Consider the following 21231-nt stretch of genomic DNA (forward strand, 5'->3'; position numbering starts at 1 on the left):
TACTTGAAAAAGTGATCTGGGTGCAGAGACTGACATATTCGTTCATTATTCAATTACTCATTTTACACATATTTAGTTCCCACCTTATACCAGACATAGAACTGATGATATAAATGATATTTAATGAAGATAAAAAGATAATGAATATGATGGCAACTGCAATAACAAAGTTCTTTCATTGATATTAACAAATCAAGAGATGCCCTAAAGGTTATTTCAAGATATGAACTATGGAGACTGAATTACATATAATAACATGTGATCAGTTGTAATACATAGATAACAGATGAAGTGATAATGCAGAGATAAAGACTTTTCAGATAGCAACAAGGGCCAAAATAGCTCAAAGAGTTAACGCTTATGATCCATAATGTTTGACACTGGAGTCCACAGTAAGGTAAAAGAACCAGAAAGAACTGGACAAATACAATTTGATAAAGTCACGGGTGTACGAGGCTCAATGCTCTGAGTGAGCAGGTTGTGATTGCCCCGATCTGTTCACAAAATCGTCATTATTTGGTCAAAGACATCTTGGAAACCAAGATTACATTTTGGAGTCTGGAGAATAGCATCATCTTTTTTATGAAGGACTTGCACAGTATTTGCTCTGTGTCAGAGATGTCAAATATCTCGGATTCTTAAGTCAACAGCAAATAATACTTATTATTTATTTTTTTCAATTGAACAAATTAAAAACCAAATAGGAAGGCACATTTCCATAACACTGCTGGTTGATGAAATAGCTGAGATAACAAGACATGAAGTTATAACTCCAAACAGGAAATACCTATTAGATGGGACTTGCCTGGTGGTCCAGTGGTTAAGACTTTGTCTTCCAAAGCAGGGGGTGTGGGTTCGGTCCCTGGTCAGGGAGCTAAGATCCCATAGGCCTCATGGCCAAAAAACCAAAATATAAAACAGAAGCAATATCGTAACAAATTCAATAAAGACTTAAAAAAAAAAAGAAATACCTATTAGAGCAGTTGTTTCCCTGAAAATATTAATATATTAGCTGGCAAAAGACTCAGTTACTATGGGAGGTTTTTCTAGATTTGTCCAGAAATAGAGACAGGAATGAATTCACTTGTGGTCCCAATGAAAAGAATCAGAATTAATTGACTATTTGCCAATGATCAATTTTGGGCTTGATAATTAAAAAGGAGGCCACACACACATTCCCAAGTACTAATATAACATTTATGTAACTGCTGGTATCATTGAATTAATTTGACATATTAAAACTGCTCTCTGTAATCATTTAGACTTTTTCTGTAAAAAATCTAATTATAACTATCAATTTTATAACCTGCAAATTACAAGTCATATTTTAAATTTAAAAAGCAGTCAAACTCTTTGAAGACTTACCTTAACAATGACAAAGCAATTAGTTGGGAAATAATGTTTTAGTCCTCTAATCAACTATCCGACCTAAGAATATTGTTTGCATATATATTTAATTTCTAATGAAGTAAGTGAATATAATAGTTTATACTATGTATTTATTTGATTTTTAAAAATTCAGTCAAGGCTGTCAATTCTAAAGCATCAAATTCCAGTGACTTTGGCAGTCTTGCTTTTGAATTCAGTGGTTGAAGTAAAATATTAATGATTTCATGGCACCTTCTACATTTTTTCAAAATGAGAAAAACAATAATACATTTACTTCTGCTGATTATTAAGGAATGTTCTCTGTATCATCTAATATTTATGTTCTCTGAAAATGCAAGCGCTGTACACTGGTATTTTAAATAACATTATCTTTCCTTAAAAAACCATGTATCTTTCATGCATCTTAGCCATCTGATCAATGGTTGGAAAAGTTGAATGTGAAGCAGTGTCACTGGGATACTATCAGAGTCACATTTAATAGGCTGGGCCCAGGGCCTTTGCATTTTTAATCTAGAATCCTCAGAGATTAATGAACAAGCAGTCTCTCAGTATGAAAGCAATTTTAAATGTTGGGCATCACTTCAATATTAGAAAACTCTACAACTTGAACTGTGACCTGTACAATTGCTTTGTTTTTCCTGGAAGTCTTCTCTCTCCAACTCAGTTCAGAGTTTATCACATTATGCTCACTTTGCTAAGTTTGGTTTTTTTTCCTTCAGAAATAAAAAAGAAGACAATGTTGGAAAACCAGTTTTGTTTGACAAAAGAAGGCAATATAACCACAAATAGGTTTTCAACTTAATTCTACAGTTCATGCTTCACGTTCAATCTCTTGGTAGTAACAGTAGACCATTTCACGTACAGGTGGCAGATCAAGTGTGAGGGCCATTGAACACAGCTAATTTTGCTAATGCATCACAATTACAGAAACACCTGTGCTAAGTAAACGTCCTATTTCCATGAAAATGAACAGTGTTCAATAACCCTCAAAATATCTCATTTCATGCTGATTCAGATTTCCTCTAACCATTTTTCTGCGACATTGCTTCCACAACATAGCATGGTTTTGAAAAACCAAATTCAGTTTGTTTCCATATGTATATTTCAGATACTTCTTCCTTCATTTTCTTTTTATAAGAAAGCACTGTTTCTTGAAGTTATTGTCATAGACATTCTATAGATTTAGGCCTGCAGAGAGCAAAAGTGTATAATTTGTTTTAAAAAGCCAGTCCAAACATCACAGCTCTGCTTGTATGGGGGTACACACTTTAAACTGCACAAATAGACTATCAGTGACTAAGAATGACTTGAAACACAACTTCCTGTTTAATGCTCCAAGAGTTACCCATGCCTGATGATGTGTTCAATAACCATAGCTTGTACATTGTGAGCTAGCAATTAGAGTTTCATTTACCTTTTAACCAGGGTGGTAATGTACATTTGTCCTTCCGGAATCTGTATCCATTTAACAGTAAAAACGAGACAAAACAAAACAAACCTAAAACCTCTGGTGTATAAGAGCTTTTTATTTCAAACCAAAACCACCATGTGAAACATGCAAATTACTTAACAACTGTTAAACTGGGGTGCAAAGTTAGTAAAATATGTAATAAATATATCTAGAGGTAGTTGAATGGTGAGTAAGCCTAGTAAGTATACAGTTGATAGTATTTATTTAAGAGCAGAGTTGACAATTATATTTGAGAAGTTGAATGATAGCATGCAACATAAAATTCAAAAGATAAAGTGCACGAAATTATCTGTATCACTCTGCATAACAGATGTGAAAACCTTGGGCAGTATGCAATAAGTAAGTACACTGATTTGGGTGCCTGGATCACAGGAGCTGCTAAAACATGTTTGTTAACCAGCTATCTGACAGAATGAATGAATGTGTGCTGTAAGCAAACCCCTTTCAGAGATGAAGAAAATTATTTTCTATATGAGTGCGTCAAACCTTCATTTTGCTTTCCAAGTGTAAACGAAGTTTTCAATTTGGTAGAGTAAGATAAAGTTTTGCTTAATTTCTATATTTATCTTATGTTCTGGTAGAGACATTTGTTTGGAAATGCAATATAATACTCTGCATCCTTGTCATCAGGAAATGAGATATCAGTACATATTCCAGGATTTGAAGCTAGAGCATAAAACAAGAAAAGACTGAAAAACTGAATTACAATAAGGTGGTATGAGGTGCATTTATATTCTCAATTTTTAAATGCTTATTATTCAAAACGCATATGCAATAATAGTCATCTTCTATAAACTGGGATTTTATGGCAGAGTCACCTATATATATTAGTACATGTAAACCTCTACGAATTTCTACAATACCAAAATAAGGAAGCAAAATTTAGATTTAATATATATATTTTTCTTTTTGAATTTTTGAATTTTATTTTATTTTTTTATACAGCAGGTTCTTATTAGTTATCCATTTTATACATATTAGTGTTTACATGTCAAGCCCAATCTCCCAATTCATCCCACCACCATCCCCACCCCCCCCACCGCTTTCCCCCCTTGGTGTCCATACGTTTGTTCTCTACATCTGTGTCTCTATTTCTACCCTGCAAACTGGTTCATATGTACCATTTTTCTAGGTTCCACATATATGCGTTAACATTCAATATTTGTTTTTTTCTTTCTGACTTACTTCACTCTGTATAACAGTCTCTAGATCCATCCACGTCTCTACAAATGACCCAAGTTTGTTCCTTTTTATGGCTGAGTAATATATATTTTATATAAAGGTGAAATGAAACACAAGATTGCATTATCTACAAATTCTTCTGACTATAAACATGAAATTATACTAAAAAATGAAATGACAAAGACAACTTAAGTCTGTGTTTTTTATTAAGGAAACCTAAATTTGTATGGGTTAATTATTGAATTAAAAAATTAACTTAATTCAAAAAAATTAAGTAAAAAATTAATTAATTCAAAAAATTGAATTAAGTAAAATTCTCAATTTATAGACATATCAGTTTATTGCATCTTTTTTAAAGTAACATATACTCCCCTACACAAGGAATGCTATATTCACAATAACGTTTTGAGCCAAAATCTTAAATCTCTAAAGTGTATTTCAAAGACTTTTCCAAGAAGCAGAGTTTGGGGTTATGCCACTTGAAGCCAAGGAATGCCAAAAATGGCTGGAAACCACCAGAAGCTAGGAAAGAGGCAAGCAAGTAGGAGATTTTTCCCCAAGAGCCTCCAGAGGGAACCAATCACGTTGGCACTTTGACTTTGGACTCTGGCCTCTTGAACTGTGAGAGAATAAATTTCTGTTGTCTTAAGCCACCTGGTTTGTGGTCATTTTTTATGGCAGTACTAGGAAATTAATACAGCATGTTAAGGAAAAAGAAGACAATTATGCATTAAATGTAATTTTACCTTTAAGATAGCTCACATTGACAGTAAATGTGTATTCTTCCAAGATTCATATACAGAACATACATGGATAGTTTTGGAGATCCATGACATGACATTATGAAATCAATAAAATTCTAATATTGACCTGCCAAATGAGTTATTCTTTCTTTTACCATCCTTTAAAGCTAATAAGCAGAAGCCATGAGCCTATGAAAGTGCATGTATTCATCTATTATTAATTGATATCTATAGTCCATTGACATATTTAGATTCTTAATTCTTTATCTATACAAATCGGGTTTTGTCTTGCACTCATTTAATTTTAGTGCATTACAAGTTTATCTTCATCTGTCTAATTTAAAGTTTCTCAAAAGTAAATAATTTTGCTTTAGGAAACACTCAAAAGATGTCCATCCATGTTCTCATAACAGATTCTTCTATTTAATAAAGATCTGCTTCCATTTTTCCTTTTCTATAGATTCTAAATAAAATCTGCAGCACTTGCAATGTAAAATCTGTTCCAAAATTTCTATTTCGTATCGTCTATAATGTAACATAAAAATTTCTCTATCTTCTTTTTCCCCTCATTCACCAACAATTTACTTTAAAAAGAAAAAAAAAATTTAAACAAACAAAGCAAAAAAATTTTCCATATGTCAGGCACAATGATTGGAATTGGAGATTCAGTATTGAACAGGGCAAACATGTTTCTTCTCCTCATTAACCACTTTTTCCAATGAAACCTACTAAAATGTTTTCAAACAATATCAGATTGTGTCCATATGATTATCTGTTCTTATTTATTTATTTATTTATTTATTTATTTATTTATTTATTTATTAGAATGAAGAAAATCAGGAGAAGGGAATGCACAAGTGAGTGCAATGATTTGGTTTTTCCTGAATTGATATTTATGATCCATTGCAGCTGAATGCAATGATTTGAGCAAAACATAATGCTTTTAACATTTACTCATTTTCCCATCTATGGTAAATAACTTATTTTCAAAGACCAGACCCAGTTAGTTGGATATCAAGTAAAATGATTTTCTAAACAGATCAAGAATGGCCATCTTGTTGCTGTTCATTGACAATCCCAGTCCTAGAGATGATTTCATAACTGTGATCAAGACATGGGGACATGCTCTGCTAAGTTCCTACCCACCCGCACAAACACACACAGGTCCCTAGACACGCATGGGGATAGGGAAAGAATGAATGAAGTTTTCCTCTGTTGGGAGGCTGAATTAAGACAGGCACAAAATCCTTGAATCTGACACACTAGACTTTACAAATAATCATGGTAATAGGAATTATGCTATTTTTCAGAGTTCAAAGGAGGAATAATTTCATTCCTGGAACACATGTTGGTAAAAACAAAACAGATAAAACTCACCCAAAGCATATCAAGTTTAGTTTTATTCCAAAGGGAAAATTCTCAAATCATGTTCTTATGCTTAAATTCTCAAATATTTAAGAAATGAGTCCCAGGTATACACTCCTTCCCCAATAAATTTGGAAACATTTGATGTGACATTCAGATTCCATGTCAAATCCCTCTTCCTTCCTTAAAGATCTGCTCTTCTAGAGGGAGTTAGACACTGAATCAAGGGTGTAACTGGAGGCCTATCTGGCTACCAACCTTGCCTTCCTCTGCCAGGTGCCAGGTTGTCACCTGAGTCACCCAAACACACAGGAGCCCCTGGTTATCTATACCGTCTGCTTGCTGCAGGGGAAGAAATGGCTTTTTGAAGCTACTTGGGGTCTAAAGGTTATCTGAAAGGCATAAGTCATAACAAAGATTGTGCTTTCTGTAAGCACAGTGACACAAAATACTCCATTTCATTTATTCAGTGCAAAAAATTTCAGTCTAACGTGCTGTTGGCAAGATGTCAAAAAATAAGCAAATGTTGACTGAATTTTTTATTTACATGGCTGATAAAAATAGCATTATGGTATCAGGCAGTTGTGCTACCTACCTGCCACACTTTCTATTCTCTATCATTATTTATTTGAAAAGTTATGCTTCAAAATGCATCCTTACAATAATGACCCTACTTGTATGTACTGTTAAGTATACTTATATAAACTAAACTAAAATTTTAGGGATTTTCATATTGATATTAAAAAAAAAGTAAGGATCATTGCTCATTTATCTTTCTAAACACAATAATTATAAACTGCTTGATTTTAAGATACGTCCTTTTTGGATATACACTTCATCAATTTCCATGAAAAGAGATCATTAAAATGTCATGCATATGGAATATTATTGCTCAGAGAAAGGATTCTGAAGGCAAAAGAGAAGTATTGGAATATCAGGTGTATTTATTTTAGTGAAAGTACCTAATCATAATGTTTCATTTAACAAGTAGTCTGCTTAAATATTACCAGTTAGGGTTAATTAGGGTGTAAACCCATGTAAATAGAGTTTACCATCACTATCACACAATGTAAATACTTCAATTTAAAATGACTTTCCCAAGCATAGCATTTTCTTATAAAGATAGTGTGCTTTTGTGAATGAAGTTACTAAAAAACACTACACATAATTTTCTTTTCAAAAAAAAGTGACAGAAATTGAAAGATAATTTTTAAAGTTTTATGAACATCTTTATTTCCTTAATTAAATTTTGTGCTACTGTACCACGTAAGATAAATTTAATTTTGCATTAGAAGTCCAGATATTCCTTTTAATGGCTTCAAAGAGGAATGTGAAACCTCTTTAAGTAGCTATTTTACAGAAAATATTCGTTTCTAAATCTTACACAGCATTTTTTTCCCCACCAGATTGGGTAAGGATAAGTAGGCTATCCCTACATAGTACATTTCTAAGTATTTTTAAAGAATAAAATAACCATAATAAGAGTAACGCAGTTGAGAGATTTTTCATATTACATTTTCTAAATCACCTTCCTGAATATATGGATATTCCATTATGCGATTGAACTGCTTCTGCCTTACTTTGAAAGGTAACAAACCAAGATTTCTAGTACGGCATGAATCTAATAGACAAATGAACTGAACATAAACTACTCAGATTATTTTTATACTATAAACTGAATCAATTACAACTATAAAAACAGGAGTCGGTAGTTTACTCACTTTTTTGGTCAACGATTTTCTGCATAGCCATGTGTTCCAATGATAGAAGGATTATACAAAAGGAGAGCTAGCTATATTTTCAGTTTTGCTGAAAGACACTTGGGACATTGAGGTATCAAAGGTCTAGGAAAGGAGGAAGAAACTGGGCCTTCTGAGAGAATCTCCATTATCAATATTTAGTACACTGGAACAGAAATATTCAGCTATACAACTCAGAAGAGGTATCATATGGAACATTATTAAAAGTAATGTATCTAAAATAAATAATATGTAATTCTGTTTCAGGCTTGGGCATATAGAAACTTTATATTTTCTATAATAGTTACCAAAATAAAACTTGACTATGCCATTTCCAGTACTGTTCTCTGCCAAGGTGTCTTTCAAATGGGAGACGTATCCTTTTTATTTAGATGGATACATGAACTTCTCAGAGCCCTACATATTTAATAGCTGTATTGATGTCAAATCAACTGTTCAATAAGACCTAACTTTTACTTATACATTTGTTTACTTAATAAATGGAGCTCTTGCCTATGATGTAATTGACAGAATTCAACAGTATAAGTAAATAAATATAATTGATAGAAATTTAATGTTTTAAAAAAGCCCATAATTTAAGTAATGATAGCATTAATCCTAAGCATCTAATTATAATATAATACAGTATAATATAGTGTGATACAGCATATAACATATAATGACACAATAGCACATGACATAACATAATGTAACATAATGCAATGTATGACAATATATGTAATATTTGTAGTACATAAAAAGTACTACAGGGAACATTTCTATTCAAGTTAATACTCTGAAGTAAATAATCTCCAGTAGCGCTGCAGATAGTAAAATCAACAGTTTGATGAATTTTTTCATAAATAATGTGATTTTCCTAAAAAAAATCCGGTTTTAGGACTGCTTAGGCATATTAGGCAGTTTCCCTGATGGGCATCCTCTACACATTTCATACAGGACACTGGTTAATCTGAGGCACCTTATCCTAGCTATGGGAAATGGACAGGCTGAAGGAGTGAATTAGGCAGTTCTTACTTCATCACATCTTTCTGTGCTGATGGCACAGCATAATATGTGGTCTGACTGCAGAATGGCTCAGGGCATCATTACTTGTTAATGCTTTTTCAGGGTCTTGACAACTTTTGATTTCAAAATCACTGATTAAATAACTCTAGTCCTCTCCAATTCATGTTGTCACAAAATCTGTAACTATTTTTTATTAGAAAAAGGCTAGAATAAAGAAGAATGAAATATTGCCATTTGCAGCAACACTGATGGACCTAGAGATTCTCATATTAAGTGAAGTAAGTCAGACAGAGAAAGACAAGTATCACATGATATCACTTATTTGTGGAATCTAAAAAAAATGATACAAATGAACTTATTTACAAAACAGAAATAGACTCACAGACATAGAAAACAAACTTATGGTTACCAAAGGAGATAGCGGAATGGGGGAGGGGCAGATAAATTAGAAGTTTGGGATTAACATATACACAATACTATATATAAAATATGTAAACAACAAGGACCTACTGTATTGCACAGGGAACTATATTCAATATCTTGTAATAACCTATAATGGAAAAAAACCTGAAAAAGAATATATATATATATATATATATATGCACATATATATACACACATATATATACATATATATGTATAACTGACTCACTTTGCTGTACACTTGAAACTAACACAACATTGTAAATTATACCTCAATTTAAAATAAAAGCTTAAACAAAGAAAAAGGCTAGAATAAAGTTTTTCATGTGTGTTAGCAGAAAAAGCCCATGTAGTAATTTTGCTATTTTTGATAACTATCACTGATAAACTCAGTTCTTATTTTCCAATTAGTGTATGGTTACATTCAGTAGATGAAAACTATTTTCATTAAAAGATTAAAAAAATAGTTGTACTAATGCCTTATTTTTTTTACACTTTCTATTTAAGATTTTATGGTTAAAATGTAGGTTGCCATATAAAAGAAATAGTACTATGTCATCACTTTAACATATTGTAACTATTAACAATAAGCTATGAAATAACAAAGCTATAATTCAGTCAGAGTGAGTGGACAACTGATTGAAAAATAGTACTCACCAAAGATTTTTAAATTATGACTTTAATTAACTATGTAATGGATTTTACATGCATTGTTTCTGATGTCATAATTCAAATGCATTATTGTAATATCACAAGAGTACTATAGTACGAGATTTTATTTTATATTTATCTTCATCTTACCATGGGATACACCAAAAAATGATATATAGAATTATTTTGTGAGCTGATGATTTCCAAATATGTATTTCTATCTCGGACCTCTTCTGAAATCATCATCATATACATATATACATTTATACTTATATTTATATTTATACATAGTATTTGACTATATCTCACCACCACCAAAGTTTAATCTTACCACCTAGCCTCATTTTCTCCTCCCTGGACTGTAATCATCTGCTAATGGATATCTTTGCTTCTATATTTGTCTATTCTCAAAACGGCAGCCCCAGTGAATGCTTTTATGAGCTAGAAACTTATTGCAACCTACTATTGAGCACATAGTAGATGCACAATTAATGTGTACAATAAGTAGGAGTAAATTTTAAAATGAGTAAATCATATAAAACTCTGTACCGTGTTAGACTTAAAAGGCAGTGATGGCATGTATTAAGGACATGGCTTAGAGTGTGCAGCTCTACTAGTTTTACAAGCCAAATATACCACATACAAGCAAAGTGTTATTAAGAAAGCTGGATTATCCGTTTTGGGCGTTGATTTCTTCTTTGGTTAAATGGTCTTAACCATAACTTTTCAATAGGAATGCCAAAGATAAATGAGTTTACATGTAAGAATTTGCATAGTACACTATATAGTCTCTTAGCAATTCTAAATAATATGTATGCACTTATTTTCACTTTCCTTTAATGTTTTCTTTGTACTTTAGGTACATCGTAAAGTCTATTAGATATTGGATAGTAAAATGTTTGATAATGATTCTCTGAGCTTCTAGTGACTGTGTGACATTTAAAAGTGTTATTCTCAATATATCTTGGCACTGAAAAGAAGTAATGAATTTTGAACTTGGAAGCTAATCAGGAAGTGAATCTTGCTGTCAATGCTAGAGGCAGGGATAAAGCATCGGAAATAGAGAACACAGACAGGTAAGTAGATTGGAGCTTTTAGGTTAGAGCAGCAGCATGGAGAAATTCTCATTAACACATAAACCAGGCAGCCAATATTTTGCCAAAATTACTGGAATGAAGCAAAGCCTTTTGCAGAATCTACGGAAAAAGATTTATTTCTTAATGTGAACTTTGAGCAATTTATAAGGCTAATGATTTCTTGAAATTACCCAGGACTGTAAATCAAGAGGTAGATGCTTCAGAAAGATGTTTTGAGACTTCTAGAGGATGATCAGAAGGTCCTAGAACAAGAATTCCGATAGCTAGAAAACAGGCCATTCCCCTAACTATAGTAACTGAAATTTTTATTTGTTTCTAAATGACTAATTTTTCACCTGGAAAGCTTCTTATGTTTAGCTTTTTTTAATGGATAAATCTGTGCAGGTATAGATACAGCTTCTTTTTATGATTTCTATCCATATATTTGAGGGTGGATTGCAATCATCCTTATTATTACCAAATGCGGCAATGACAGCTCTTCCTAAAGTCTTAAAACTGAAGGTTCTAGATATTGATCAGTAAAACCATTAGCATAAACACCATTCCGCAGCCCATTTCTTCATTCTGCTGACTGCAAACCTCAATTGACAGATCCATTTCACTCTTGTTTCAAACTCTTTCTATTAAATACTTAATACTTCCCTCTGCTGTTCCCAAAATATTCTTGGAGAATAACTGGCTGTAAATATTCAAATCTTCTTTTAAAGTAAGTTATTAGTTTAGTTACATGTTGTGTGTAAAACTGTATATTATAATAATTCAACTCTATTTTTTAAAAACTGATCTCCATTATGCCATTAGTAAATCCTATAGATAAAGGCATATTATACATAGTGAGAAATTCAATTATAAATTATCCTTTACCTAAAAGGCTAATTCCAGGTTTGGAGAGAATTTGAGATTATAAATTCGCAAATTTATGGAGAATTGTGGAGGTATTCAATAACAAAAAATATACAATTGTATATAAAAATACAGTTTGTTCAACTATTCTTTTTTTAATTTTATTTTATTTATTTATTTTTACAGAGCAGGTTCTTATTAGCTATCTGTTTTATACATATTAGTGTATTATTGCTCAACTATTATTATTTTAATTGTCTGAAATGACTCTATAATAATTTTTCCTCTATTTTTTAAATGAATACTCTTTTGCCTCTTCACGTAACAGAAACTTTGTAATTTCCTATAGAGACAATGGAAAGATAGCTCAGTCTTATTTTACAACATGGTTGATTGAATTTTTAAAAATTTTAAATTGATACTGACAGTTTAGTTTAGGAAAGTTTCTTTCAGTTTATAAATTCTTATAAGTAAAACTATATGGTACCCTCTTTAGTAGCTTCTCACTCAGATTTTTCTTCCTATCCTGGCTCTTGGCTTCTGAGAACTTCAGCCTTGGACGTCCCTAGACTTGGTCCCTGACCCCACCATTACAGCAGCTTATTCTGCTCCCCTGGGTCCTTAGTGGACATCACTAGACCATGAGCCTTGAGCTAGTGACTCCCAAGCAGGACCTCATGCAGATCCTTCTCCAGAGAATCAAAGGCAGGCCTGGGATGCTGAATGAGGCCCACCAGGGACAGGTTTTCTCCTAGGAGGCAGGTGGTTGTAAATGTGCCAACAAATCACTGGACCAACCTGCACCCCAGGATCATCCACAGGGCATAGAGGAGGACTCCCAGGCCGAACTCCTTGCCACTACACTATGGCTCTGGGCACAAGGCTAGAGCTACTGCTTCCTGTTTAAAATCTCTATGACAAATGCTAAAATCTGTCCAAGAATAGAACTATATGCACCAATCAAAAATAATTATCAATCACAAAGGAGTTTACGTTTGTTAGCCCTCTTCTGCAATCTCCCTGCTGTGGTTCTTGGGCCTATAGAACAATTGAAAAATTTCTTGTATAGATTGAGAGTGGGGGTCACTTTCTCTTGGAGTGTTCTTAGTGTTATGCAAGACAGGAAAGGCCCATCACCGCTAGAATCTTGACTATTGTACCTACTGACAGCTATGTACAGTCCATGCTATTTAAATATGAGTGAAAGAAACAGTAGCTGTGTCATTTCTCCCCTTTAAGTTTTTCCTTCAAAAAAACCTATGTTCATCTTCATTGTATAATCTTACTGGTATGCATCCTTGACCCCTTTGCTCAGTAAATATCATAAAATCTACACAACATATGACTCAAAAATATTTTCTTCCTAACACACACATAATTTGTTGGATATTCTGTGAGTTCTAGCAGAAATTTAAAAGATCATAATTGCTTAAAGAATTCACTGAAAGGAGAAGAAAGTTTGCCTTTGCACATTAATAACTCAACCAGATTTGCTCTTAACCTTCAGGGCTATCATCACAAAAAGTTTTTTTTTTTTGAGTTTTGTTCTATTTACCAATGTTGACACCACTGACAGATGAATTCTGAAAATTTGATTAACTGTGTTCATAATAAATTTACACTTGGTGTGTGTGTTTATTCATTTATTAAATATTTATGCAACAGTTGGTATTTTGAGGTAATTGTTAAGATGATCAATCAAAAAGGAATCCCCTGACAAAAGGAATAAATTAAATATGACATTCATGCATTTTATGATGTATTTTATAAATTGACCAAGCATATTATGGAGATTTGGTGGCAAGTTAGAAGCAGAATCCCTATTCATAAATGATTTAATATGTATTAGCTTTCCATGTAAGATATTTCTGCAATGGTATATATTATACAGATGAGTAATATTTTAAAATATCTTAATTTCTTTTTAAATAAAATTTGCTGAGATATAACTTATATACAAAAAATTCTACTGACTTTTGGTTTCAGCCCAGACATGTAAAGAACTTGGAAAGTGTCTCTTAGGTTCTTACAACAACAAAAATCTCAACAAAATGAAAATCAATGGCTTTTCCTGTACCCATCAGGTAAGTGAGGCAAGGGAAACCACCATAAAATCTGGAGAGATGGTCGAATTTAGAGAGTCACAGGAAAGTTCTGCTTTTCTAGAGCAGAAGCTGCTGATGCCATCGTGGTAGGAACACAAAAGGTAACTGACAAATTCCTGGAGGCTGTGTGAACCAGCTTGCAAGTTAGAAATTCCTTAGCTGCAGTCTTGGGGGAGTTACCTTACTTTCATGGGGTTAGCCTCCAGGAATCTTACCAGGTTTTCATGGTTAAGATTCAAGAAACCCACACCCCTTCAGAGGGATGAGTTTTTAGATAAAACTTTAGAACAATATCCATGAAAGAAACCATAGGTAATTTGGACTTCACTAAAATGAAAACCTTCCACTGCTCCAAAGACGTGTTAAGAGAATAAAAAAGACAAGTCACAGAACAGGAGATAATATTTGCGAAACACATACCTGATAAAGAATTTGGATCCAAAATATACAAAGAAGTTTTAAGTCTAACATGAAGGAAACAACTAACCCAATTAAAATTAGGCAAAAGATATGAACAGACACTTTACCAAAGAAGATGTACACATGGTAAATAAACATAGGAAAGACGCTCAACATCATTTGTTATCATGGAAATGCAAATTAATTACTACAGTGAGATACCACTATGTACCTATTAAAAGAGCCGATACCCAAAAAACTGACACTACCAGTTACTGGTGAGAATGCAGAACTACAGGAACTCTCATTCATTGCTGGTGGGAATACAAAATGGTATAACCACGTTGAAGACAGTTTGGAAGCTTCTTACAAAGTTATACATGGTCTTATCATACGATCCAGCAATCCTGACCCTCACCATTTACCTAATTGATTTGCATAAATACAGATGGTTACCATATATACATGTGTGTGTGTGTTTATACATGAGTTAACGTGCACATGTACCCCCTCGCTCTGTCCACTGAGAGATCCTAGGAGCGACTATACTCTGGTAGCAAAAATCATACTTTTTACCCAGATCTAGGTTTCTAATATCATTTTCCAACAAAGTAACTCCAGCTCCTTGGAGCAATGATTGATTATAGTACTAAGTCAGGAACTATACAGGATGAGCCTGGAACCTCATATTTCTGGCAGATTAAAAATATGGAGGCATAGAACACCCAATGAACTATAGACAAAGCTGGAATAACTTTAGCAACAAAATAAAGTAGTTTTAGATCATACCTCCAAGCCTAAAATGTCCCAAGTCCATGACTCCATATTGATATAAATAAATCATTTAATAAATAAGTAGATGGTGGAAAAGAATACATCTTTTGTTCAGAAAAAATTCCATATATTTTTGTAGATACTCTACCCTCAAAGATGTAGGGCATAACTCCCTACTGTTTGAGTATGAATGCAGTTGGGGACTTTCTGCTAAAGAATACCAAGTGTGAAGAGGAATAAAAGAGTAAACTTATAGTGTAGAAATCTAACAAACACTACCTCAGTCAGGTAACCAATGTTAACATCAACAGTAATAAGTCAGATTATGTGTATGCTTATATTAATGATATATTAATGTGCATTTGCTTGCTTCCTTCAAATTAACATCTTGATTACCAAATTAGTAAAACTTAAAAACCTTTTTCCTAGACTTTTATGCCACTTTCTAGATATGGAGTTTACATTAGTTACTTCACAAATTTATTTGAAGGTTAAACTTATTGAAATGCAACATCCATTCCAAATTTAATATTTTACTCTAATTTTAGCACTGTGTTTTCGCATTATTCAGTAATCTTAAACTCAGGAAGATGTAAAGTTTTGTAAGACTTTTAAAGTAATAAAAGTTAAAAAATTTTAAACTGTGGTATTTGGTTGGAATGCTATTTTTAATAAGTCTAGATCTGACTAACTGAAAGATTTGTATTCACCTTTGTTGTTGTTAATGATGACTTTTATTTTGTATTTTTGAGTTTGCTTTTTTTTTTAATTTTGAAAATTTCCCATCCAACAAACAACCTCAAATACATGAAGATATAAAACAGATCACAAATAGCTAAGAAATATAAAGATACCTCAATTTTTAAGCAACAAAATCTTGAATTCATCTCAGTTAATACACTGCAACTCTTGTTCCTTATTGCTATTGTTATCTTAATATTACATTTTAACCAGAATATTGAAAAGCTCTTCATTTACAGCTTGCACTGAAAGCCATTTTAAAAGCAAGTGGAAATTAGCAGTGTTTAGGTTTTTTAAACCAAAATGCAGACAACAAATAGCTTTTCTAAGCACATTAAAAAAAATTATGCTACATGGATACTGAGTATGCCTTCATCTACTGAAAATCATGTGTTCTCAAATGTATATGACCAGATAATTATGTAGTGTAATGCTTTTGACTGTGATTTATGTTTAAGCAAAAGCTTCTGAATGGCCATATGTTTATAGGCAGTTATAGCTAGCTATAGTTATGAATTCTTACCATGAAATAATTATTAAAACAACCACAATCACACTTAAATGCATTACCTAAGGAGTATGGTTATGAAAAGGAATTTAATCCTACAAAACAAAAGAAATACTCAGAAATGATTTTTTTATTGAATTTTTTCATACCAGGATCTGGTTTCTGATACATTTAGGAAACACCATAAAAAATGGCTTTTTACTTCCCATGCTGTGTTCAGTTTGAAATCACAAAGCATCTTTTTAAAACAAATTTTAAAAAATTTAATTAAAGTATTATATATACAAGTGGAATAGGAAAGAGTTGAGGTTCTACCAATAGTCCTGAAGTTAAAGCTAATGCTCAAATTTGAGGGAGGGAAAGGCTGAATGCTTCATATTCTAAATTTAGAAATAAAGTGAAAGTTATGGTTAGCAACCATCCTCCAGGGTTTATTCTGAGGACTCAACTCAGAGAACCACGTATCAACAGCGCCATCCTTGCCTAAGCTGTATAAAGAGGTACTTGGGGTAGAAGACACTAATTTGGAGGAGGTCAGTGATTATGATGGCCATTTTTGGTGGCACTTTGTTGGCTTTCTGCTTAAAAAGCAGAGTTACCCAGCTATACCTTCAAAACCAGGGCAGGGGAAAAGAGAGATGCAGACGATTGTATGGATGGGTGGCCAAGTGAAGGAGATCAAAGACTCCTCTCCCTGAGTTTCCTGATTTCATAGAAATGGCTCCTACATATGCCTGTAGGCCTCAAAGTAGTTCATGGACACTGTATGCTTCCCATTCTTCGTAGGGAGTAGCATGGAAGATTTTACCTGTCACAAAGTGGCTGATTTATCCTACCTAGATCAGAGATGATTGGCAGTGTTGTGATCCAGTCTTATATCACTTTATTTGACATTTCAATATTCAAGTTCATCTGTATTCTTTATTGGCAATAATAAATATGGAAAAGCAAAATACTGGACAGTTCAAGATTTTATTTTAACTGAAGCTTTTCAGGCATATGTGAAGCAAATGTAAAATCCTGCAAAGCATACCCAAAGGTCAGGTGGAATTTTTATGGAAGTGAAGAAATTGTCAACATTTTATTCCCATGAGAAAGAAAATCTTATTCCTGTGATAAGTGTTACAGAGCTTTTACTACTCTCTTCCTCCTCCTTGAAAAATGTGACTAAACACGTCCTAGCAAAAGAAGAGAAACTTAATTTCTCATGTTTTTTTCAAAAATTTCCTACATTTTTATGTAGCCACATTTCTGAATTCCTTAATTGTTTCTAAAATATTTTCATTTTCACCATTCTTTGTTGATTTTTTAGTATGTATTTTTTGTAAATAATGAAAACATTGCCTCCCTATTTTTACATTTGTACCTCATTACTCTCATTTCTTTTCTTATCTAATTTCAGTGTCCACAACTTCTAGAACAATGTCAAATAGAGATATTAGACATCCATATCAATCAATTTAGTGTAAGTTATGCTGTGGTAACAAACGACAAAACATCAGTGGTCTACCTGCTTACTTCTTATACTCATGTCCATCTCAGTGTAGCTGAGAATGCTCTCTGTGTCTGCTGTTTCCCAGGCTGAAAGCTGGCTAAAATTGGGCTCATGGCAGTGAGAACATTAGAGTAACAGCTATAGGATAATTCTAAAAACTATATTCTTCCTGGAAATGGCACAATTATTTCCACTCACGTATCATTAGTCAAAGCAAGTTATTTGGCCAAGTGTGTAGGGAGGGGCCTGAAAAGAAGGGTGAGCAAATACTTTGATGACAATACAATCTGCCGCATCATTCTTACCTCTATATTTAATGATATTCTAGTGTATCTTTCAATATTAAGGATGATGGCTATGGGTTTCTCACACACACACACACACACACACACACACACACACATGCACACATGCACACACATGCACATGCATACACATATATTATTTATTGATACAGACAAGGAAAAATATGTATAGCTATTGATATATATATATAAATATGTATTTATATATACATATCATGTGAAAAGATACTCCACATTGAGTTTTGTCTCCTTTTCATTAAGAATGCTTGTTTAATATATAGTATTGAAGAAAATTTTCTCAAACCTCTATTCATAGTCTAGTGATATAATAATCATTTATCCTTTTTCACATGTAAGTTATATTACTATATATATTTCTCAATATTTAAGCACTTGCATTCTTGGAATAAATTTCATTGAGTGATGCTTAGTGGGATTTTTCTGTTATTTATTTTTAATAGATTATATTTATAAATATTTTATATAGAATATTTTATTGGTATATTGAAGCTAAACTATATTCGAAGCAATTTAATTTTTAGGAAGCACTTTGTTTTCTTATGCTTTCTCTGACGAATTTTGTTATTTATTTTATGCTGACTTGATTAAAGATTTTAGAAACTTTCTTAGAAAAGTTAAAATAGCTTTTCAATTATTTTTTTGAAGTGAAAAATAATTCACTTTGACTCTATCTAGGTTAACAATTTTTCTGCAGAAGTTTTCAGAATTCATGACGTTTTTATGTGGCTTCTATAGTAATATATTTGTTAATCTTTTTTTTTGAAAAATTAGCTATCCAGGTTTTCCAGTATATTTAGAATTAAAAGATATATAACATTGTGATTTTTCTAATTTCTTCTGAACCTGATTTTACATCTCCATTTTCATTTTTGATGTTTTGTGTCAATTTTTTTCCACATTAGTTTAGCTGGTTATTTATTAAAGTTCCAAAAGGACTAAATTTTAATTTATTTGTCAGGCATTTATTTTTTCCGGTGTTAATCACTAATTCTTTATAATTATTGATATTGAAAATAATTCTATATTAATTTGGTTATATCGCTAAGCTGCAAACTTACTGAGCAGCATTCTCTTTGTCTTTCTTTTGTATTTTAGATTAGTGTAACTATAAATGTACTTTTGTAGCTCAGAGTATATTTAGTATATTTAAGATCTGAGTCTAATTCCCTGCATCTAGACCCACCGGTTATCAACTGGGTGCTGGGCATTTTCCTAAGCCCCAATTGTTTATTATTTATTTTTTAACATTTGAGGATAAAACTACTTTATTGTAAAGCTTAAATGATGTATTGTATAGACATTATTTGATACCATGTTTTTGGAAAAAAAAAATTCTTAAAGGATTGCTACGATAGTTTTCTACCTGCAAACAGATCTTACATAATTATGTAAATCTAGCATTTAAAAATCTTTAATAAACAAATTAGAAATGCGACTCTTTTCCATTTTCAGTCAAAACTAAAGCTCAAATCACCGAATACAAAAATTTAGATTTATATTTTTGTAAGCAGCACATTGATAACATATGTATTTGTCTAACACCAAGTCTGAGGATTAGCTTTTGATAACATCTTAACCCAATTTGGCATTTCTACGTATGCTTAAGTGTCTAGACCAATATTTTGCAGTACAGATTTTTCTGATGCTGAAAATGTTCTTTATTTGTGTTCTGAAATATGCTAACCACTACCCACATGTGGCTTTTGAGGACTTGAAATATGACTGGTGTGACTGAATAACTGAATTTAAAATTTTATTTCATTGTAATTAAGGTAAATGTACAATAAATAGCCGCATGTGGCCACGTGTAAGTACTGGGGAAAAAAAATCTAAACCAAAAATCATTGGTATCTAAATAGACCAAATAATTCACAGAAGTTTCCCAATTACTCCTATTGTTTTTAATCAATGTCAAAGCGATGGTTTGCCTTTTTATCACGAAACTTTTTCGTTGTCCCTCATTTTTTACCCTAGAATATATCTTAGTGGATAACATTATGCACAAAGGAAAAAAAAATCACGTAAAGCTAATGGCAAACCACAGTAATCAAAAGTTTTTCTTAAACTCTTTGATATGGTTCAACAAATAATTTTGTGTTTTTAGTGTAATCTCTATGTCTTGATTTTATTATCTGTAAAATGCTGATAACACTAGGAAGACCTACTCCATAAAATTTTGAATTAGCCAACCAAAGGAACACATACATCATAACATATCATGCTTCACAAAGCATGAAGTCAGGATAATGAGGTGGTTAGGAGCATGAGTTTGGAGGTCAAACCAGTCTGGGCTCAATGATAGCACTGCCATTTAATAATTGTACTGCACCGAACACACTATTTACCTGCTCTAAGTTTCAGATTCATCATCTGTAAAATATCGGTAATAATGCTGAGCTTCAAAGATGTTTGTGTAGATTAAGTAAGACAATGTTGATAAAGCCCTTGGCACTGAGTGCAGAGAGGTTGGCAAAAGGTAATAGCTCAAAGGAGCAGCCGTGTTAGTGTGGTTACTACTGCTGTTGTTAAAAAACTTGAGAAATACAACTTCTTTTTTCGAGGATTTTTTTAAGTGCTCATTGTCAAGTTAAAAGATATATCCCCCAACATATGAATTCAAAAATAATTTGAGTAGACTTTGCTTTAACTATAAGACAACTACGGTTAGTGATTTTTTAAATTAAACAGATGGGAATCTCTCTGAAAAAGACTGAAGATTTTTTAAAACTGAAACTGTGAAAAAAATAAATAAAATAACTATAGAACACAAAGGAAAATAACTATAGAACACAAAGGTGATGGGGTGTCAGAAATGGATGAATGCCTTCTGGCTGCACTGAGGCACCCACGCAGTACGTTTTTCAACAATCTGCACGTCCCGAGTCCCCCTTAGGCAGTAAAAGTAAGGAGTATAGTCGCCTGATCCTAGAAATTATGATTAGTGGCCTGGCAGC

General features: G+C 32.5%; 1 non-coding gene across 1 annotated transcript; it reads left to right on the plus strand.

Moving 5' to 3' along the window:
* Positions 1–20936: 20936 nt before the first annotated feature.
* On the plus strand, positions 20937–21015 carry LOC133089262 (small nucleolar RNA SNORD79). The gene has a single exon (XR_009700639.1). It is a non-coding gene; the product is annotated as a small nucleolar RNA SNORD79 (small nucleolar RNA).
* Positions 21016–21231: the final 216 nt, after the last annotated feature.

Source organism: Eubalaena glacialis, chromosome 3 (genome assembly GCF_028564815.1).
Source record: "Eubalaena glacialis isolate mEubGla1 chromosome 3, mEubGla1.1.hap2.+ XY, whole genome shotgun sequence".
NCBI classification, from domain to species: Eukaryota; Metazoa; Chordata; class Mammalia; order Artiodactyla; family Balaenidae; genus Eubalaena; species Eubalaena glacialis.